This window comes from Pezoporus occidentalis, unplaced genomic scaffold (genome assembly GCF_034315485.1).
Source record: "Pezoporus occidentalis ecotype Australia unplaced genomic scaffold, CSIRO_AGI_Poc_V1 ctg185, whole genome shotgun sequence".
Taxonomy (NCBI): domain Eukaryota; kingdom Metazoa; phylum Chordata; class Aves; order Psittaciformes; family Psittacidae; genus Pezoporus; species Pezoporus occidentalis.
In genome coordinates, this window is record NW_026913693.1 from 1,277,189 (window position 1) to 1,301,457 (window position 24,269).

Consider the following 24,269-nt stretch of genomic DNA (forward strand, 5'->3'; position numbering starts at 1 on the left):
CCTGTGCCTTCAGCACTCTCCCCTGCTGGAGCCATATTCTGGAGGAGAAGAAACTGCTGCATGGGAAAGGATGAGCATGTTAGGGATAGAGAGATACATAGGAGAAAAGCACTTTAGGAAAGAAGGCCAGAGGGGAGGCTAGAACTGGAGTTTTACACAAAACCACAACAAAAAATAATTGGTCACAATTAGCCATTTACAGAGGTTAGATGTGCAGGTCAGAATGTTGTTTTTTTTTTTTTTTTTGAAAAAGCTCTGCCAAGCACCCACAAAGAAGTTACTGAATTTCCTCAGGGAGCAAGGACCAGGGGGGACCAGCAGCCGTACTCACAGCACACCTTCCCACCCCTATGTCACACAATCCTCTGCTGTGACCAGTGCTCCCTGTCTCCTCCTAAACAATCCCAAACTTGAAACACTGAAGCTGAAGAAGCTTTCCTGTAATAATTTCTGTTTAAATCAGAAATGGAGCCGCTATACAGAAGGTGAGAAAATGGTTCTTTCTCTATCATAATCTTATGCTTGTCATATTTTACTGAGACAGAAGAAAAGTTAATGATGGTGGTAATGGTGATGTTTTTGTTGTTTGTTTCATGTGGTCACTGATTCCTAGGAACAGATCTGACAGCATAACATTCACTTTACACAGGCTAATGAACTCACCGCATTTACAATAAGTTCTTAGGGGGCTGAAGATGAAATACCAGAAGCATCTCCCTCTGTGACTTTCATATACTGAAATTTAAATGGATGGTGACTTTTGCTGACATTCCTACTTACTTTCCAAGGCTGTAATGACTAATACTTCCGTAGAAGTATAAACTGTGACTATACTAAAAAGCTTTTGCTTTTCCCAATAAAATTTAAGGATTCATTTAAAATAAGAGCCTCCTCTAGCCTTGTCATTTTCATGCATAAGGAAGTTGTAAAATAAACATTACAGACAAATAATTTCAATCAGTTATTCTTATTTTATTTTTCCTTTTAAACCAGACATCTACAGCTGTTGAAGGACTGCAACTTTTTATTTCTAGAAAAAGAGCAAGCAGGTAATATAAAGTGGTCTTTATTGGCAAATTTAAGCTCTATCCTATCAGGACACAAAATTGTAAATTGAATCCCCATGCTCAGCAACTGAAACTTAACACCTTGGAAATGATTTTTGGATTTGTGTTGTTGCATTTTTTTCTTTTTCTCAGAAGAAACAGAGGATCATCTGGAAAATATTTCACCCTTTGATCTAGTGCACATCAATTTTAGACTTACCTTAATAGCTTTAAGGGTGGAATTCCTTATTTCCAGCCTTCCCTCTGTTATCAGAACAACATAGAGGGTTCTGTTTACCAGCAGTCAAATGATTCGCAGATGACAGTCAAAAAAAGAATTTGTAAAGTCTCTGCTCCGAGGAAAGCCCATTGTTGTCCCAAAACTCTAAAGAGCCCAGAGCTTGATGCTTCTATAAATTTCACTTACAGGAATTAAAAAAAAAAAAAAGAAAAGAAAAAAGAAAGGGCATTATTTCTTTATTTCTTTTTTCTTCATGTTTTATATGTTTACCCAAGGAACCAAAGAAGCATCGCTGATGCCCAAGAACTCCATAAAACTCCATGAAAGAGAACATCTTAACGAAGGAAGCATCCTTAGAAAAGGTGACAGTACTTCATATCACCTTCTTCCCGCTCACTAGCCCTAGTATTTCTTGTCACATTTCAAAACAAGGCAGGTTGCACAACATTTAATTGGACAACTCAGCCGTCCTTATGTATGGGTTGAGGTCTGCCAGGTCACCCAAGCCCTTTCTGTGCTGCTGAGCAATCAAGACTCCATCCTGTAATTTTATGTGTATGGCTGTGTACGGATTATGTATGTCTGCAAGGGTTAGAAAATGTTTAGAACCAGATAAAAAATTCTAGGAGAGGGTCTTTGATTGCCACAGTAGTTTGCAAAACATGACAGGATAACACAAGAGAGTCCATAGCCTTACGAAACGCAAGAGTTCCAGGCCAGCTAAATGGAAGACTTCACTTGAACAATTTAAGAAAAATTCAGCTCCAAAGTATGACAGGAAAACTCTTGCTCAATATCATTGTTTTCATTTTAACTCAAACTGAATAAACATATCCAAAGTAGTCTGGCTTTAAGACAGATTTCCTGCATACATACCCAGGTGATACATGTAGCTCTGTAATGAAATGAAAACTGGCCAACTACTTGAAAGTACAGCATTCATTTCTCTGATACCTAAAGAAAAATATTCTCAAAGCTATGTCTTATGAAGATGTGCTTTGCTCTGTTCTTACAGGCAAAATATACTCTGAGCAGCACTACCTCCCAGGCCTGAGTATTGTCTTCAAAAGTGTTACAATTAAGACGCGCTTCACTATGACAACAGAACAGATCAAATAATATAAAATCACAAGACCACTCAATGCTGTATATTCTTTAGTATAATTCTTTGGTATAATTCTTTTGGAAAAATTATGGTATTTCTAAGAAACAGGCAGGCCTTCATGGTAAAAGAAGCCTTTTCTTAACATTTTGTCCTACACTTTACTCAAGGAAAAATTTATATAATCTATTCTAAGTCATAGTTCTTTCCTACAGGACAGTCCTTAGGTTTTGATGTAAAAATTTTCAGAGCCTTCTATGGTCTGTTATCCTTTGAATTTTCAAGTGAAATGACAGTGCAGATGATTCAAGATATCATGGAAATTAATTGAGTCAGGCAAAAACCTATTGACTAGTAAGCAAAACACTAAGCAGAGGACATTTTACTTGTGTTTCTCTTCCTACATCACAAAACAGCGTTCAAAGTCAGAAATATTATTCTTAGGTTTTTTTTTTTACCATAATCTACGTAAACTTTGATTAAATATGCCAGTATTTTACTAATTTTCAGCTAAATATTCTGAATGTGCAACAGCTAAACCATCTCTGTATTTGAATGCAAATCTTTCTCCTTGAAATACTTTGCATCAAACACACTTTTTTTTTATAATTCCTAAAGTTTAAACTACTGTCAGCCTAACAACTTGTGTTTTAATTGACATAATGGAAGGTAGCTTAGATTCATTTCAGAGCTTGTCAACAGAAGAATGGAAATTGGAGGTAAAGAGAATCATAACCCAAATATAGTACAAGGTGGAACAATGGAAGATTTCTTTGAATTCGATAGCTGCATCTCAGTACATCATGCTCTGAATCTGTTGTCTTTTGGATTGTGTTACATATGTTACTAAATTATGTTATGAGTTATGCCCATAATATTGTGCTTTTGTAAGCCAGTTAGAAAAAACATTTGTGCAGGATATCTAGTATTATAGAGAGAACCTACTGAAAAATAGATAAAATCTGAAGTATCACCTTAAAGGGAAGCTTTTACTCCAGATAATAATTTTATTTATTTTTTATGTTGCAATTGTTACTAAAGAGGATGGGGCTATGAGTGGTGGGAGGAGACTATTTTTACTGAAAATAAACACATGCTTGGATTAGTTAAGGACTCAATCCTGTAAACTGCCAAGCTTTCTGGTCCCAATTCAGTAAATTACTTAAGCATGTGCTTAAGTTTTAAGCACATCATCAATTCCAAAGAAATGTTCTGACTCACACATGCTTAATAAATGTCTGGACTAGAGCCATACTTGCTAGTATGAAGACCTTCATTTCCTAACTGAACTAATAGCAAGAGGTAGATAGCAGAGAGAATAAAGCCTCCCACAAACCTCCACGCTGTGTGGTGGTGTAAGCTGGGAATCACAGCTGGATCCGCTGTAACCCATATACCTCACAATGTGACTCGACCATCCCTACCATGGTACAAAGCTGGCCACAACGTTCCTGCCCTTCTCCCTGTGAATGGTGAATCATATTGAATGTTGCTGAAATTCCTAGTTACCCAAACAAGCAATAATAGAAGCATTTAAACAGAAAGGAGTTTTGAGTCATGTAGGTGGTTTTCTTGTGTGGGAAACTACCCGCTTTGTATCTATGTGATTAGGAAAGTCAGCTTTATTTGCCTCTGGCTGTCTGAGGCAACCAACAAAAAGCACATTCATTCTCCCATTCCTTCCTCCTCTCAGCAGTACAGAAGGAGGAAAAACATTATTAACGGCTAATGTCATAATCAGGTTAAGTGAGCATATTCCCTGTCAGTAAGGCATCACTTCTACCAATAGGAATTTTTTTCCAGCATTTTATATTGCTCACCCTCAACTCACATCCAGTTAGACAAAGAAAGTGCTATATGAATACATGCTGACCAGTGCACAAAGAATTATACGGGGATACCAGCAGTAGTATTCTGGTGGTGCTCAACAATACAGCAAACACTAAATAAACATGGTGCTTGCCAAAAGTAGAATAGATCTGTCTAGAGCAGGCAACTGCAGGGTAGAGATGCAGAAGACAATTCAAGAAGACAGTACAGTTCTCCATGTATGCCCTTATGGCAAACTTGGATAGAAACCTTAAAACAGAAAAGTTTTCATGGAAGACCTGAAATGAGCAGGTCAGCTTTGAAGAGCTTTATAAATGAAGGTTGAGGAGAAGCATGGGGAGTAGTCCAAAATGGTTTATCTGGAAAATTAAGAAACAGACAAGAGACCTGGGTACTGCAGACAAAGAAAAGATAGCAGACAGTAGCTTCTCACAGAAGCATGAAAATAATGTGACTGGGGAAAAAAAGGCCAGTATGAGATTTTAGCTGATGCAGATGTGGAGCACACATCAGATCTGGAACCTATCAAGAAATACAGAGGGAGGACGAGGACAGCAGTCAGACATGTTGAAAAGCCAGGAGGACATGATTTCAAAAACAGCAGGCTGTGAACATATCTGTGTTGAAGATGGCTGATGAGCCAAAACCCCAGTCAGAGTCATGTTGGCTGAGCAGAAGGGAAGCAGAGGGAGAGGTCTCAGCTGGGAAAGAGGAGTTCTGCAGCTTAACATGAGTGGTACCTGCCATGAGGCCAGGGATGGCAGGGAAACATTTTTCCTTTCCAGCGTGGGAGACAGACAGTGCATGGAAAACATTAGTATGTGAAAAAATATAGTCCCACAAGCAGATGAATGAGCTGGGTATCAGAAGCTAGAATTTAAGCCCTGCTCAGCTTTGACACCATGCTGGCAACTACGCTTTTCAACTTGAAACAGGTATTTCAGGGGAACTTTGCCCAGCACCCAAGAGATTTTATTAAGATCAAATATGACAAACTGTGACATCTTTCCAGAAGAGAGTTTAACGACAAGTTTGCATAAGTTGTGCTAGCAGTCTTTGGGGTGCGTTTTCAACCTAAGTGTACAACACAGTATCTGTTGAAAGTGCTAAACTGAAACTGGTGACATCAGCAGTAGCAAAGAATGAGAATTGTTTTCATGCTGCTCTCAGCAGCCTTCATAGAAAAATGATTAATCATAAGTGCTAGAAAAAGCTGTCATAATGCCTTAGCTGTTTTACCATTAAATTATACTGTGTTACTTATTAGTACTGCACTGACTTTTCTATTTTTAATACAGAGTAGGTAATTATAAGCAACATCTGCATATATGCTCCCAGAGTGCAGATAAAACCTTTCAACACACTGAAATACATTAGTTAGTATATGAATTTAGCTCCTGTCATTTATAATTTATATGAACTTAGCTCCTGTCATTCATAAATTTATAGAAAAAGATAAAAAAGAAAATAATTTGTGGTACCTCCAGTCACTTCTTTATTGTCAATTTAGATAACAGCTAATTAGCCTAAAGAAATCTATCCATATTGTTATGTACATAGACATTCTGCCTGTATTAGCACACAAATAGATCTACAGGTTACTGTGTCACAAATGACAGAAGCAGGCAGTTGTGAAAATTTCAGAAAAACTAGCAGAAACATGAAGGGTAGAAACACTATAAATTTCCATTTCTAAGCAAACATTATGCAGAGCAGGAATGAATGCTCACAAATGTTTTTGGTGGCCAAATCTGAACAGAATGGTCTGTAGATTAAATAGTAGAGAAAAAAACAAGAAGGAAAAATACAGTGTTAATATAAGAAGTACTCTGTCTTAGAGCTTTTAGAAGAACAGTGATTCAGTACATGCAGAGAAAATAACTATGAAAAAACCCTACACAATTCACATCAAAATTATATACATTTACATGATTACAATCACCATGACAGTCCTTACCCCTTACAATTTTTAGTACATCCTGCAGCCCCTTGTGAGTGGGAAGCACTATTATTGCTTTGCTACCACCAGGGACACATCAACAATTACATATTTATCAACACACTCATCAACAATTACAGATACACATCAACGCACAATTATATGTATTTATTACTATATATTTATATAAATAATTCATTTGTACCTGTTTATATTTCTTATTCTCATGTTACAATGTGGAAATAGCTAAATTATCTCTGAATGATTGAACTAGAGTACCAGAAGCAAAATACGTACATTCAGTCTGATCTCCACCCTCCCAGGCAATTTGCTCAGCAAAGAAGCAAGATTTGTTAGCTTGTATTAATGTGGTTATTCTGTTTCTGACGCACAACCAGCTTAGGATACTCCGGACAACCCAGGCTTGTGTCCTGACAAAATGCTCAAGAGCTGTATCACCAGATATGTGGTACATGAACATGTCTCACAAAGTCCACAGTTTGTGCCCAAATCACTCACAGTCCTTCCTCTTCACTTACCTTGGGATTTCACTTTTTTTTAGGAAGTTTAACAACTCAAGGGTTAAAGCAGAAATACAAGCGGAAAACATGTCACCTCAAGTTGAGGTTCCTTCCATATGCCAAGTACAGCTCTTTCATCAGCAGAGAAGTGACCCACCCTCTCTTCTGGGTAGGAAATAGCATGACTCAAAGACAACAAGCTGAGACTCGTGGCACACAAATGTGCACCAAATATTCCATATAGGCCTAACAGTTACCTGTGGCAGGATGGAAAACACTCCTTTTGAGGACTGGAGATGAGTCTGATGACATTTGATGTAGGAAGGCAACCCAGGTAACTGGGTTCTGGCACATCCAAATACCTTTGTACTTCTACCAGAGGGCTTCAGGCACCCACAGGAGGAGACTGAGATCCCTAGATGGTCAATAGAATGAAATGACACCCTGTAAAGGAGTGACCAGGAACACTAATATGTAGTGACCACCTGACCCATGTCAGCTGCCTCTCCAGTTTGCATCAAGTCTGTGCCTTGCTCTCCGTATTATTCCAGCTGTGCAGTTGTTCCAAAACAATCAGAAATGAAGTGCATTCCAAATCTTGTCACATGCTGCCTTTTAAATTTAAACTGTGAAAGGAAGGAAAAGCATATTGTATGCACAAATAGTCTGTGGGAAGTGCAGCCTAGGTATTTTGAGTCCCCCAAAAATCTGAAAATACTAGATGTGCAATTAATACATCTTTTAAGATATTGATTTCAGAAAAGAGACTTCTATTGTATGTACAGGCAACATTCAGAGCTTCTTCTGTCATAAGTTTTGAATTAATTTAAGTTCTGCCTGAGTAAAAACTGGCTAAGAAACCAAGAGTACACAAAGCCCAAGGCCCAGGACCTGCATAATATGATCATTCAGGCTGTCTGGTGCTAGGAGAACAACTCAGGTAGATAGAGAAAAAGGTGGAAGAGAAATAGTAGCAACTGCAGCATCTTTCTGCCCAAACGATAATAGATGCATAGGATGATGCATAGCCCAGATCTCTGGTCAGGTTATTCAGTTAGTATTCACAGTTAAAAAAAAAAAAAAAAGAAAGAGCTAAACAGAACACATTTTAAAGCTTGTTGCCCTTAGCAATAAATTGTATTTTCATGACTCTTGATACGTGGAAGGTTGGTCACCCTGCTGGTCTGCACACTATCTGTTGCCTGAAGAGAGCCAGCTGACTCATCAGAAAGGGAAATCTGGGAACAAAGAAGCAGGAATGTTTCAAATGTGAATTCTGCCCCATTGTATTAAAACACATAACTAAAGCCATGTACTGAAGCTGCTGAAAACTCAAGGTTATGGTTGGGGCACTACTTAGCAAATTCACCTTTTAAGTGTCATTTGTTGTTAATAATTTATGCACTATAGGTATATCTCATAGTTATAATTTATTGTTACCATGTTCATTAAATATTAGTGAACTAATATTAAATTATTTTGCATGTTTTTCCTCGTTTTTCATAAAATATTATTCTTCTTTGTTTTGTACTCATGGTTGGGAAAGCTTCTAAATAAATCAATTAGTGTATGAGTCCCCATGGGTACTTTAGGTGTTTAAACAACTTATCTCCAATCCTGTAAATTTGCATGCACAAAGATGGCCAAGAATAGGATTTATATCTCACCTGATCTAAGAGATAAGAATCTAATCTACACTGTTGTCTAGGCTACACTTCTGTTGTCAATTGAGAGAGGCAGAAGTCTAAGATAGGAGATATGAATCACCCCTCCGGAGGCAATTACCTTTCTCCATTGACTGCAGAGGAAACTAAGGTAAGTCGGTTAGACTACACATTTAACATTAAAATGAGCAAAACTAAGTGAGTTAAATCACATTTAAAGTGCATGAAGACTATGCTGAAACCAGTACAACTATTTCTCTGAAGAAATTTATACAAATGTTAAAATATTTGTATAATGAGGTTTTTACACTATCAAGATTTTAATGGGAAAGGCTATTTGGTTTGTATTTAGAGGAATACAGCTTTGATCTTTGACTGGTACTTTTTTGTTAAAATTATTAAGGGATGCAAGTCAGAAATTTCAAATGCAGAAAGAAAATCGTTTAGTGTTACATTACGAAGTATTTTAAAACAACTTTTGCTATCCTGACTGATCCTTCATTCATTGCTAGATCTGGTCAGTCTACTTCTGCAAGCCAGTCTTCACAAAAAAAAAAAACAATGGAAATGTCAGCTATTAAAAACTGCAATATAGAGGTGGGAATATAAAAACTAAGAAGAACCCCTTATTTCCATATACCAGCATAATTAATAAGGATATATCAGCACCCTTGAAACTTCAGGAGCTGTGATGTTGCCTGACTGCTGAGATACTGTTCAAGAAGTTGATTATTGAGAGTACATTATTGAGATTATGGGGTACATTAAAAGGTAAAAAACTTTTCTTGAGAATATTTTGGTACACTTTATGAACAGAAGATAAGGACTTATTAGTCTTGTGTGCCTGAAGAACATCTTGTGGCCTGGTTAACATTGATCCTGGAATGAACATTCAAAGGCATATTTTTCTCCACCCTACTAAATCACAAATATTTTCTTCCTTTGTGAAAAAAAAATAGCTTAAATTTTCCAGGGACGGAAGGAGGAAATCCCACCCACCTTGAGGAATCTGATTTCAAGGGACTTCTCTTCACATAGCATGTGTTTGTGGAGAGCAGAGGCTTTGTGTGTGCACAGCTACAAGCAACTTGCCAAAACCCAGTCAGTGACTGCTGCTACCCCACTGACGCAGTTGTTGGGGGTGACTGCCATGCACAGGTACTGAGTCAAAATGAAATCTGTCCCCTCATACAGCCCAAAAACTTGGAAGCTTCAGAGCCAGATGAAAACTGGTTAAGAAATCCACCCCCATAACACAGAGACAGGGTGCACAGCTGGAGCACAGCCGCAGCCAGAGCCTCCCTGCGGAGGCTGCAGGGATGTGCAGGGATCAGCAAACCACTAGGACAGGGCACACCCTGAAAGGCTGAGGTACGCCACTTTTTCATAGCAGGTAAGAGATGCGTAGGCAGATGTGCACCGTTCAGCCAAGGGACCTCCGCATGCCACTCATCTGACAGCTTTGTACTGACTGCCTGAAATCAGGTGGATTTCACTCAGTGCTCTGGAGAGACAGACTTTACCACTTTGTGACTCATGCTCCATCAGGGAGAGTGGGAACAGCAATCATTTATGACTCACTATATTGTATAAGGCTTTGGAAAACCATTTGCCTGCGTACTGTACAAATACATATTGGAAGTATATTAAATATGTTGGAGTAACTGGAACACAATTAAAATGTTCTGAAGCAAAAGAAAGAGGGAAAGGTTACTTATTACCAGTTGCTTCCCTTTCAGAGATAATGTATTAGCAGAAATTTGCAGTATTTTCCTTTTGAAATAGTCAAATCTTTAAAATTTGTCTAGAAATAGAACTGTGTGAATAACTTGGGGTGGGGGTTATATTAAAAGAATAACAGAGATTTTGGCTTCCTGACAGTGTTTTTTTCTTCTTTTTTGAGCAACTATTCCTAGCATAAGAAAAAAGCAAGTCCTTCTTGAAACAGTAGGAACAAATGTATTTTGAAACTTTCCCTCTAAAAGCAAAGTTGTGCAAAGGCCTACTGCTCAAACCAGTGTTCTCCGAATGAAAGAGACCACAAATAATATGTTACACAAGAGGGAAAGAAACCATAGCCTGCAGATTGGGGTGCTGGTCTATGCAATTCTTTGCTTTGCTACAATTTAAATGAAAAAATTCTCTTTGGCCTTGATCTTCAAAAGATCTAAGGTGCCTGAATCCTGTAAGAGAATTTATAATCTGGGGTTAGATGCCCAGATATTTTGGATGGGGCAGGTGATGGCAGTACCAAGGAGAGAGATGTGCTTGAACACCCCTTTTTACTCCAGACCAAAGCCATGAGTAGCAATGCTGTTTAAGCTGTTTGTAGCTGAAAAAGAAAAATCCTGTCAAAAATGGCTATTTTCAAGACAATAAGCTCCCCAACACAGTACAGCATGTAATCAGACAAACCCTTCCAGAGCATGGTGGGTGGTGGGAGGACAAGAGCAGGAACCAATGCTCTACATGCCACACTTAAGTCTGGAGTCACAGACAGGTCAATTCACAGAGAAAAAACACTTGTTATCACCAAAAACTAAAGCTCAAGTAAAACAAATGCAGGCAATAGTTATCTGACTGCTAGGCAATGGCTATCACAATAAAAAAAAAGCTAAAATCAGCTCAAAGCAAGGCAAGTCCAGGCACATTTTTAATCCCTGCACTGTCAGGTCAACAGAAAGCCCTTGACCTTTTACCTGTAGTTGCAAAAAATCATATGTACTGGGCTACAAAACAAGGGAGTTTTTTAACTCCCTTGTTAAAGGGAGTTTAACAAGGAAAGCAGAGAGGAAGCAGAGAGGAAGCGAAGGGTCGTCCTTTCCCCAGTGTCAAAAAATGATCTATGTAGGACAGCCTTAAATATGTGTGATATAGTTAGGGCACTGTGTACCTGGAGTCTGGTCATCAGAAGATTTCCTTTTAAGATACTCCTTGTTAAGACAGAGTAATTACTCTGTCCTGGCAGAATGAAGAGAAGGCACATGGGAACCTGACCCTCTCTCCCCTACGTATAGCAGCCTACCCATACGGAAGGTGGCATCTCTCAGTGCAGCTCTTTGGGGCATTTCTGTGGCCCAGAGGCCAGAATAATAAAATATCATGAGAAAAATGTGCTAATTTTCCTTGATTTGGGCCCAAAAATCCAGTCCCAAAGAAGTATTTTTATATTTTATAAAATAAAAAATGCGTGATGAGATAGGACAGATTAGTTTAATAAAAAAAAAAAAAAAATCCTCATTCTGTTAGCAGAATAATTTACAGGATGCTATGTTGGCATTTAATCTGACCCACATGTATGCGTAAGAGCTAAAGAACAGAGACTTATCTGTCCAGATTCTGAAGCAACATGTGAAAAATGTAGATTTTTTTCTACAAACTCAAATCTATTCCCTTATATACTGTAGATAGAGCACAAAATAGTTTTTCAAAGAAAGAGATTAAAAATGTAGCTGGTTGTTTTTCAAACAGATGAACAAAGACCTCTCAGTTCTATTATCAGTGTTCATATCTGTTCTGGTACAGGATGTGTCATTGCTCTCTGTACCAAAATGTTACTGCATGTTGTAATGTTCATTGACAAAAAATAATTACAAGGAAAGCTCAGGATGTGTTTAAACCCTAAGAATGCGCTCTGGGACCTACATGCGTAAATCATGTCCAGCATTACAGAATGAACACAAGAGACTAAATTAATACCCTGATACATCCCTAGGTATTTCTGGGGACTCTGGCAAATTCTTGATGATTTCATGCAAGTACTGGCTTAATATCCAAATGAAGCACCTGAAGATGCTCTGGGTTTACTAAAACTTGTTTGTACTCAACAGTTTCAAAAATCAGGTCACTACCTCACTTTATTTAAAGAACCTTAGTAGGCTGGCCTGATTTTTGGAAGTGCCAAGTTGCCACAGTTTTTACTAAAGTCAGTAAAAAATAGAAGTGCTCAGTTACTGCAAATCCAGCTGCCTTTTTTTTCCCCATTTTTTAGCTGTATATGAAAGATTTTGGCTACCTAACAAAATTAAAATCTTAAACCGAAGCTTGATCTTGTAACAACATAATAGAAAAGAAATTTTGGTTATTAGTTTTCAAGAGGGAAATGGTAATTGGGTCACTGAGGCAGAAAAGGCAGTTCAGCGTCAGTTTGCTGAATTCTTCTAAGTTTTCAGCATTAAGAATATACCTTTTTGTGTTTCCAGGGTTTTTCCTGAGATTTCATTTATAATGTAATTAAAAAGGATGCATTCATTCCCAAAGGTATTTCAGACAGCAGTGAGATCTGGTGTCATATTTAAATAATTGTCAGAATAGAAAATCTAGAGGTGGTCTGAGTTTACAGTGTGAAAATTTCCACTGGAGTCAGTGACAGAATTCCTTGACTTTTAAAGGCAGCGAAGGCAAGTCAGCACCAAAATACCCCCCATAAATAGAAGTATCCCAAGCCTGCTAAGACTTCACTATATAATTTTGAAAACATGGAGGATAAATCCAGGTGTCTAAATGACATGTACATGTGTTATGCACCATTAATAAGTAATAAGAAATACATAAATGAAACTGAACATGACCAGTGCACCACTGCTCTTCACAGGGTATGAGTCGGAGAACCTAAAAATAGAAAAGATGACTTTGTGTGCAAGTGAATGAGCAGTGGTTCAGCGGGGGAAGATGTAAACAGAACACCAACATGGTTGCAGTGGGGGTGTGAAAATGTGAGGGGCAGCACAGCTTCTTTTACTTGCATCATATGGAGAGACCCAGGTAAGGCACAAACAGCAGACATCTAAAACATAGCAGTAGATTCCCTCCCAGGGTGGCTTACATCTTACTTTTTTCTTCCAGTTTGGCTTGCCTCTTGCCCCTGAGAAATTATTGCTGTCTACTGGCTATTTAAGTACCTTGTCTATTGGCTATTTAAGTACCTTGTATATGTCAGGTTTGTTTCCTATTTTTTGTGCCTTGTACGTCTGCTTAATAATTTATGCTATGAAAAACAAGTTAAGCAAGCAAGCTTCTGTGCTTCACTCATGGAGCAATGATGCTAGTGGTCACTGGCTAGGGAAGGAAAGATGGTCCCAGAAAGAGTTTGAGCTAAACACTTTGAAGGTTTTGGAGATCAAGACCAGATCTTTAACTTAATTACACAATAATAGAGGCCAGTTGTTAACTTCCTCTGTTTGAAGAATATGTTCATTCTGTTTCTAATTGGCAGCTGCTGTAGGAACCCATGGCTTGCTGCAATGATGTCAGTATGACAGCTCCAAGCAAGAACCAGAAAAACCTCAAGATATGTATAAGCATAGAGCACAACTGTTTCTTCTTATCTGATGATTTGCCTACAAAAATAAATCCCACTTCTTCCAAAACTCTGACACAATAATGAAACACAAGTGGTACCAAGCACCTTGATCACTTCTAGAGCAGCCACAGGAGCCACCCAGTAACCCTCTGTAACTGGCTGGTAGGTGTCAAAAGCAGACATGGGGATGAGTGTGTGGTGGCTGTGGTTCTTCACTATGTGTCATTTGTGTAGATTCTGTTCTTTACAGGCACAAATGCCACAAAAAGTAAATTAGATCATCCTGAATAACATTATCGGCTGTGGTTATGTGCTTAATTTCTTTTGGACTTCCTCATCTCAGAGTATGAAGGGTCCCCTACTTAAACTCAATAAAGAACCCCTGCTCCAGTAACCTCAGCTGTTAGGAGCTGCTGGGGGCAGGTTGTATAATCCAGATTTATCTTTACAGCAGAAACCAAAACAGCTAAAAAATAAACAGAGAAGGGTACAAATTATTGCTTAGTAACAACAGTTAACAACACTGATTTTCTTGTATGTCTTAATGTGTAGTTGGATTCTTCCTCTGAAGTTAGATCAATCGTGTGCCCTCAGGAGGTCTTCTCATTCACTTAATTTTCAAGGTGTCATGTAGAACAAACATGGATCTGGGGTCAGGATTTCATTTGAGAAGTCAGAATTAGGAAAAAGTGTCTATTACATAGACCAGTGTGAGAAACAAAACAGAAGTCTGAGCTGAGTCAAGGGCTACTGGACTAAGGTAAACCTCAGCTCCAAAGATGGGTATAATGAAGAAGGGTAACATCTGCATTTAGGAAAAAAAAAATTAAAAAAAAGGATTAAAAAAATCACAATGGGGAGGTAACACAGAGTATGTTCTGTTGAAAAGCTGAAAAAACAGAGTGCCTTCTTTTCAACAAGTAGAAATTAACTATGGAAGCTACCCAGAAAATATGACTAAAACTGGAGTTCACCAGATAAGAAAAGGATGGTGTTGCAAAAACATGGACCCTACTTATTCCAGGCTAATCCATCAGTGGTAAGAAGGTTCCAAGTGGTGATTGTGGCTGGCTGGAAATCACAAAGGGCACAGGAGATGCCAAAACAATCTCACATACAAGGGCTGTAGCAAAGAACCCAGAAGCCAATGAATGGGTCCTTGAAGTAAAACTCACTGTTTAGAATGACGAACATTTCAATTATAAGAAACATAGCAGTAGAAATCTTAAGCTATAAACCAACATCAAAGTGCATATCTACCCCTGTGCATACTGAGAAATCCAAGGCCTCAACTCTGCACATGATAACATTGCACCAGAAACCTTACAGACCAGAAAATTCTGGGGACTGTAATATCAAAACACATGACTAAGAGCATATTCAGCATTGAAGCTTGACAGCCACATTCACTATATGCTGGGTAAGGCCTATTGATTAACATGGCTTTCAAGAGATCAGGACTATCTTAATTACGAAGCTCAGCAGATCATTCCATGAATGGACTGTACTCTGTCACGTGGAGTTGACACAGACTTTCCCCGTTTCAGTGATTTCTGCACCACACTTCATTTTGCAGTGTTGATGTGTCCTCAGAATGCGTAAAACAACAGAGATCTGTTTCTAATTGAGGCAGCCACACAGATTTATAACAGCTGAAGAACTGGCCTAACTATCATCACATTCCTTTCCTGCATGCAATGTAATATTGTTGGGCTGCAAACAGTTGTTGGAGCTGCCATATGGCAGTTAAGGGCAACCAGCTTCCTTCTAATGAAACAAAACCTTGTCACATGCAATGGACAGTGACTTGTGATTTCACCCTGACTCTGCTGAAAAAAGCAGGTAACATCAATACATTAGAAACTGCATTAGAAGTTAGGGCTGCATTAGAAACATTCATTTAAACCTATAATGCTCTGCAGGTAATTGGTGCACTGTCATATCAAGCAAAGAGTCTGTATCAACAAAAAGGAACCCACACTTTGTTTCTGTAATTAGAAAAAAAAAATTGATAAGATGTGTGTTTATGGAAACACAAATAGGAGCCATCATGTTTTCCCGTTCTACACTAATGTTGCAACCACTCCTCCTTTCCACACAATGCTATTAGATAATGATCGCTCATGTGTATGAGGCGACCTCCAAAAGTTCACTTTGAATTCAGAACGTTCCTGAAGTCTGGAATAGGTAAAATATCTGAACCTCTTCTTAACACTGATGCTTTGATTCTTTTGTTTTGCAGGCTGGTTCGTAAGTAGTAAGAGCCTTTCAGCCTGTCCAGCTGAGACACTTAAGATTTTCAGCAGCAGGACACCTTAGTTCATGAGCAGGATTTCTTTGCTCAGGCTAGAAAGCAGTGAAGTCTGTTTCAAATAGCATAGGAAGAGTGAAATAATTGCAATATTGATACTTCTTCATGAATCCCACATTGAAAAGTTCTGCTCCAATGGAAAGGGGTTGGGTGAAGAAGATATCTGTCTATTCTTAGTTTATAATGATCTGACTTTACTGAATTTCTATGTTGAAATTGACCCAAAGCCCATAAAGCTGATTAAAAGTTTAAGGTAGAAAACATATTCTAACAATAAATGGCAGCAAATCCTTTGCAACAGGAAAGCAGCTTTTCTACCTGAATAGGCACAGAGATGAGAACATGGACTATTTACCTGCCTAGTTGAGACTACCATCTTCGTCACAACACCAGAGTGAAATCTTGCAAACAGTTCAGGAGTGAATCAGAAATTTCAGTGAAAGACATGACAGATAAATGGCATTAGTGAGGGATTCAGCAGGCAAACTGGGAAGGAAGGAAAAGTAGTTAAGTGAAAAGCAACAGTTTGAAGTTGCTAGGGTTAGAAGTTTACAAAAATGCACGGTCCTTCAAAGGAGAATATAATCTAATAGTAATCTGAATGTAATTGGTGCTAACAAGTTGTAAAAAGTGGAATGCTGAAGGCCAGCAAAGTCAGACAGTCACCCCTTTTAGAAAAGCTGCACTTAATGGTGAGTTGTTTCTTGGCAGTTCTCAAAAACACTTATTAACAGCTCTCTTTGGGTATCTCAGCATAAAGCAAAGGAGTGGTTTGATAGATCAGGTTTAAGAAAGTAATTTTGGTAAAGACAAAGAGTCTGGCAGTAAAAGCAGCAGCTAAACTGAGAACCTCATAGCACAATATTTGCCAATGACACCAAGCTGTGTGGTTCAGTTGATACGCTAGAGGGAACGGGTGCCATCCAGAGGGACCTTGACATGCTTGTGAGGTGGGCTGATGCCAGCCTTTTGAAGTTTAACCATGACAAGTGCAAGGTCCTACACCTGGGTCGGAGCAATCCCAGGCACAGCTACAAGTTGGGCAGAGAAGAGATTCTCAGCAGCTCTGCGGAGAAGGACTTGGGGGTGCTGGTCGATGAGAAACTTAACATGAACCAGCTTCAGTGTGCACTCAAAACCCAGAAAGCCAACCATATCCTGGGCTGCATCAAAAGGATGATGACCAGCAGGTCGAAGGGGGTGATCCTGCCCCTCTACTCTGCTCTTGTGAGGCCTCACTGCTGCAAGACATGTCAACAAGAGATGCTGTTACATACTGCTTTCAAAATCACAGGAATAATCCCAGCATGTGGAGTAAGACTGGAAAACAAATTGAGAGCTCGTTTGGGTTATGAAAACTCTGGGAGAGAAGGAACAAGAAGTTTTTTTCTGTGGTTTCTGTGGATTCTGTGGATTTTCTGTGGATTCTGTGGAATCTCTAATAAGAGTTCTCAGGAACTGTGGTGGGAAAGTAACTCCCTGATAAATGGAGAGTTTTGATGGCTTGTGCTTCCTAAAATGTGCGTGTATATATATATGCATTTCCTGTAGTCTGATAATTTGCATCAGAATGAGATCGAATGTGCACATTTAAAATAATCTCAGAGTAAAAAACAGAATTTCAGAGGCTTTCTCTGGCACATTTACAGCATTCTTATTTGCTGTCTTTCCCTATGTGTACTTCAGGTTTGAAGTCACATTCTCAGTTCAGTCACGATGTTGCTTTCTGACCTGGTTTAAGATGGATCTTATGTTAGCATGTGAACCAGTGAAAGTATTTCAAGTTTGTAATCCTGCTCTGTTGAGTAAATCCCTGAGTACTTGCATCCGGAAGTTCTTATGGAACAAAAACACATCTGGAATAAATGGATGCCTTTAAAGTTGGATTGGTTGAGTTTAACTGAGGTGGGGAAAAACTTGGATAGTGTCAGTAACTAACTTAGGTAAAACAATTTAAATTATCTGTACACTAAAAGTAGAACAGGTCTAATGTTGAATACCTTCTCTGTTTTACAGATTATTCTTTCCTGTGATGCTTCTAATTTCTGGGTCTGCATCACTGTATATAAATAGTTAACCTATTAATTATGTTTTTGCGGCCCAATATACTGTTCAATTATTTTCTTTTTTCTCTTGACCCAGTAGAATATTTTTCAGGGATTACATACTGCTTATTCAAGGAGGGGAGATGCATGTATCGAGTCTTATCAAAGTGTTTACAATTCACAAAGTTGACATGATTACTGAAAAATCAAATTAATTAGCCTAGAATTCAAAGAGTAAAACTTAAGCTGCAGCTGAATATGAAAGGTTGTGACCCTTTGTGGAGAGTGTTCTTTGGGCAAAAAACTGAATGTTTTAAAGCATATCAGCTTCTACTGGGTATTTGTTCTAAAAGACCAGATTTCCTGAGGCTGAACTTACAACTTACGCTATTTTAGTACACAAGGGTCAATTCCACTTGACCATTTCTATTTTTTAATTCTGAATATGAATGGTTGGTAAGCAAAGGACATTACAGACGGGGATGGTATGCTATACAGGCAGGGAGTTTGTGAAACAACCCCTAAGCATATCTTCAAATGCAAAGTAGACAAGGATAGAAACAAGAGCATAACTCAGTTTGCTTAACCTTTGCAGCATATATAAGGATAAAATCCATTTTATGACTATGCTTCATTGTCATTATAACATTCCACAAACTTCTTCAAAACCTGGGAGGTGAGAAAGTAGCAAAGCGAAGTAGACAAAATATCCCACTGTATCTTTATTCTGTTCTGCGTATGCCATTTCTAATACAGATCCCATCACCACAATGTCTCAGTGCCTTCCATTAATGTGCTAAGCAATGTGCCTAACATCTGTCAAATGTTTGTGCTCTCTGTTTCTCTCCTCAGGGGAAGACGTGTGTTCAGCAGAGTGTTTTCTTTTGGAATTTATTTTTTAATAAAATCTAAATGCACATGTTATTTGTTTGTTAGAGAAGTCAAAGGAATATGCCTTGCACTCAGGAGAGTAGGTACACAGGATGCCATAGCCCAGGGCTGCCTCTGGGAGAAGGAGGATTGCATATTTCTGCCCAGAGGTGGATAAAAACAGTGGGCAGGTCATGAAGTAGATCTGTCAATATTAAATAAATAATTGTGAGGATTTTATTCAGTGGGATCTTCTATTCTTTTGAAATAATCACTTTGTGTGCCTGTTTCTCATTTAAGCACAATCTTCAGAATAAGTTCCTATACCAGTCTTCACATAAATAGTATAACTAGTAAGTTGTCCTTCTGTAGTAAAAATACTTTAACTACAGCCCTGCAGCTAAACCAACTGAATTATCAAGGAATATGCTTAAAATGAACTCTACAGGTAAAACATTTGATAAAACATTGAGTTGTCTTCAGGTGATGTTTTATTATCCTTTTTATCACAGTTGTCACTTTTCTTCATTTTATCGTTAAATTTTTAACAGCTAAAACCTGCTATGCTCAGTAAGACATCCCTGGAGTTGGAAAAAAACAACATTACCAAAAGAAGCTTTAAAAATATCACTGTGCTCTGGTTGCAGAGACACATATGATTTACATTGATGAAGAAAAGTGCTGTCTGTAAGGGAAGATTATTTTATTTTTCTTTGTCCTGAGACATAAATTTAGTCTCAGTGCTCTAGTCCCCAGAACTCCCACATATTTCACTGGAAAATATACCTGAACAAAGACTGCAAGTTTTGTCCTTGGGGAAGCAGAGAGTAGATTTTTGTCTTAGATTTATACCAGCAGTATGTGGAGACAGAAATTATGCAATAAGTCGAAGAGATTTTACTTATCAGAGCTTTAGACAACTATTTGTCACTACTTAACTGTATTGCTGGATGACTCATTCCCATTTCTAATACCTAGGAATACAGGGCATGTGTGGGAACACAATGTCTGCATTGATTTTAATCTGGTCTCTTTTTGTGCTGTCTACAAATAGCTCAAAACAAAACCAATCAGATAAGCAGAGCAGAAAATGATTGCAAAAGCCATTCACAGGGGCCTCAGAAAGGCCAAGGAACACACAAAACAGAAAGCACTAAGGTAGCAAAGAACAGCTCATAAAAGGCTACAGTTCCCTTATGCCATGGCTGAATAATTCAGCTGGGCAAAGAGAATCCCTGCAAAGGAAGAGAAAGATTTTCTTTTTACGTGAAGGACCAGCAGTTACCTTTCTTGAAGCCAGTATTTGCAGCATATCTTTTTTAATCATTTGAGTTTTGGACACCTTTCATGCAAATCCAAATCCAAACTCCATGTCAGATTAGGAATGAGTAATCCATTGCATACAGTAAGCAAGATTTTCTGCAATTAAAATATCTGTGTTTAAAACACTGTTCATGCTCCAGCCCTCACTGAACTCACTTTCACAGATGCCTGCAACCCTTGACTCCACAAGGCTGATGGAAGAGTGAGTGTGTGGTAGACTTTTGGGAAAGAGTTTTCCAGTTAGGGAGAATTTTTCAGTTATTGAAGTTATTTCTAATTAAAAATGAAAAAAAAAAGTAAATTGTGTTATTGTTTTGAAAGGTGTTCCTCTTAAAAAAGCTCAACTTGAATCAGGTAAATTGAAATTTCTTTATAACAAACTGTTTGCTTTTGAGTTTTACATTTACTTTTTCCTTCACCTTTTAGTGAAAATCAAAATTTCAAACCAAAAAGTCTATTCAAAGAACCAACCAAGCCAATCTTTCTGTTTTAAAATTTTCCAAATAATCTCTGTCAACAATTTCAAAAGGCTTTGATATTGGAATATTCATCACAGGGATGTGTCTCCAGATTATTCCCATAGCCTTGACAAATCAAGAATGTCCAACAAAAATGCCTTGCTGGTATAGCTCCTTTGCACATGCTTCTTCTGCCATCCAAGGTAACACCATGTGAGCCAGGATGGAAGGGAAGGAACAAGAAGAGACGTAGAATAACAAGCTCACCCTTAATAGAGAAGTTTTGATATGAGGAAGAAGCAGTCATAGAGGAAGCTTATACAAGAGAGAGACGACAACTTATTTGATATGAAAATAGTCACAGACTCAGAGTAAACTATTTGACTATGCATATACAGCATAAATGCTCTTTTCCACATGAAAACAAACTATAAATCCCTTAAGGGTACTGCAATTACACTGATTTTACATCAGAATAATTCAGACAACTGTCAAAATTTCTATAAAGACAAGGATCAGCATTTCATCTTGTCTTCTCTGTGTGACTGTGCTTTTGCCTTCCATTCCTTCTGATAGGCATCTTTTCTTTGTGAACCAATTCTCTAAGCACAATTACGTGGAAAAATGGAGAGGGTCATGAAAGTTCCTGAGGCAGTGCCAACTGGAGAAGGCATACATACACATACCTCAGAGGAGTCATTAGGTACAACAGACAGCCAGAGCTACTGCATCTCCCCCTACTTGTCCTGGAGCTAGCTCTGCTGACAACAGCCAGGGCCTTCACCACCACATCTCAGGGCAGAGCACAAGTATGCAGCTCGCCATCCTGGGGCAAGCCTGCTGTAATTCAAATGTAGTTCACACCAGGAGGGAGTGCAGTCTGCAGAGAGCAGCCATGCAATCAATATTCTCAGAGGCCCCTGCAAACATTTCGAGATCATCTTAATAGAAAGCCATCAGTTTCTTCCGATTTGCCAGACCACATATGCAATATATTCAGAACGGAAGAACAGTGTTCTAATGTTGTATCACAAATACACTCCCAAAAAAACCACTATAGCAACAATAAGAAATATAAGGTCTCCAAAAGCAAGAGGGAAAGCAATTACATATTTGCAGCTGTGGCAAGCCCAAGTAAAACTTACCTGTATTTTCCATCTAGGCTGGAATCAAGTTTTTAAGAAGCCATTCTGAAGAAAGCATAGAGTTTCACAGCTTGAAGGTTTCATGTCACCTCTGTGTCCTGTGGCGATGACTATCTCCCTGTTTACTTCTAAATTAAATGGAAGGTTGCTTAGGTACATCTTAAGCTTTTGCTAGCATCTTGATCCTTGCCTTCCAGCAGCCTCAGGGAAAGCTTATGAGACATAATAAGTCCCCACAAAATGAATCAGTTGGCCTCATAATCCTGTTCCTTGGAATAACCTGTTCTACAAGGGCAAAATATTTCCTTGATGGCAGAAAATTGTGGAACCTCTATGTGGAAATGGTTTTGAAGTTGTACTCCAAATCCATTGCAGATATCCCAATGTTTCATGTTTCACCAGGGAAGCCCAGGGATTTCCCAGTACATCTCAGTTTTACTGGCAATCTTGCATCTTTCTCTGCCAACCCTGGATGTGCTGAAGCCACAATGATGGAAAAAACCCTCAGTCTCTTCTCCTCTTCAGAGGGTAGCCACTGAATGGACACTAGTATCTCCTTGGACCACATTATATTCCCATCATGTATTCATCAAATTTGGAGAGGTAACAGCAAGATTTCCCTTCCTCACTGTGAAGCACAAGGCAGTGAAGACAGTGTAAGCCACCAGGATCTTGTTTTCTGCAAAGTGGTGTTCATTTGTACTGGTGGAAGACCTAGATCTCAGGGGCAGGAAGGCCTGAGGGTCAGCAAGATGTCAGAGGAAGAAATTCAATAAGCATCCACTTAAAACCCAATTATTCAAGAGCATTATCGCCTTAGAAATCAACGAAATGGAAGATACTGCTTGCCAAATAAAGGAAAACTGGGTTATTTATTGTTTTACCAGGGATTTCTATTAAGGCAAACGCAAAGTTTATTGTATTCAAGCAATAAAGATAAGCAACAAGGAAACTTCTGAGATTAAATAGTCCCCTTCTCCAGTGACTAAATTGTTACTTTTACTATTTTCTTTCACTGTTAAAATGAAAATTTGGTTTTAATTAAACAATTAAATATTAAACCTCACATTTTTGGAACAGGCTGCTAGAAGCCTTGTGTTTTTCTTTGCCTGTAACTGTTATCTGGAATAAGCACCCTAAAATTACCAAGGAGAAAGATATAAAAACCCCTCAATCGGTAAAATTTTAAAATCAGTTTAGATAACTGCAAATACATGGCTTACATTCCCCATCTCTGCACACAGTCAAGTTTATTAAAAATAAAAAGATTCCTCTGATGTACATCTGTTTTATCTTTTTTTTTTCTGTTAAGAGTTGATTCTCCACCCACACATGCAACAGCAGCTAACTCTCAATTCATTTTAAAATATCTTTAATAAAAAAATATGCCAGAGAGGGATTTAAATTACTGGAAATTAAGCATCTGGACTTCTCTAAAGTATAAGTGTTTTTCCATCACTTTGGAAGGTAATTTGTCTTAAGGAAAAAATATAGAATACTTGACTGGTTCATAGACTCTGGTGATTCATTTTGCGTGTTGAAACATGCCCACTCCCATCACTTGAAACAAACACTAGCTTATTTTGTTTCTTAAACACTGCATAATGACAGGATGTATAAATCTATCATAGTTGCCAAAACTAGATTAAGACCAATCTAGAGCTGATGTAACATGACTTCCTTTGGATGTGAGATCTCCAATCTGTAGGGGACCTTTCTTTAAGTGCAGAAACTGAAAAATCAGGAAAAGGGGGTGGGGGTAGAATATCTGTCTATTCAACACTATATTAAATCATGGAGAGACTAAACAAGTGGACTGGCATTCCACAAAGCCCCACAGCAGAGACATTCATGCAGTGCACTATTCAGGTGTCCCATCTGACTTTCTCAGAGCTCACTCCAGCAGATGAATGTGTCTCTGAATGCACAGTGTACCCATCTTCCCAAGACTTTCTTTGGCTGTACAGCAAAGGAAAAAGACACTTGAAGTAAACCTCAGAGGAAGTGGTAGTTAAACAACCCTGAGGGAGAGATGTCATAAGCTGCACCAAAATGTAGAAGGTTTCAAAGAGATGATCCTGAAACACTGGCACTGGACTTAGCCTCAGTACAAAAGAAAAGTATGACCTCAGACCCCTGTGTCACTGCAGTGACACCCCTAAACATCTGTGGTGAAGTACATCTTTAGCTTTAAGCACCTAAAAGTTAAGTGTCTAGATTAAGCCAGTTATAGGAAAGAGAGAGGCATAACCTGGGGACCCCTTATCTCACCTCGAACCAGGATCCCAAGTGCATTGCACCGTTTGCTGCTCTGCACTGACTGCAGCCCGGATCCCCTCCCAGCACCTCATATGCTTCCCATCACAAATCTACATGGAAGCAAAAGCGTGTAATCCTAATACTCATCCTTTAGCTGCCAAGTCTTTACATCAGAAAGAAATGATAGTTTTATCCCATAGATTCATTTTTAAA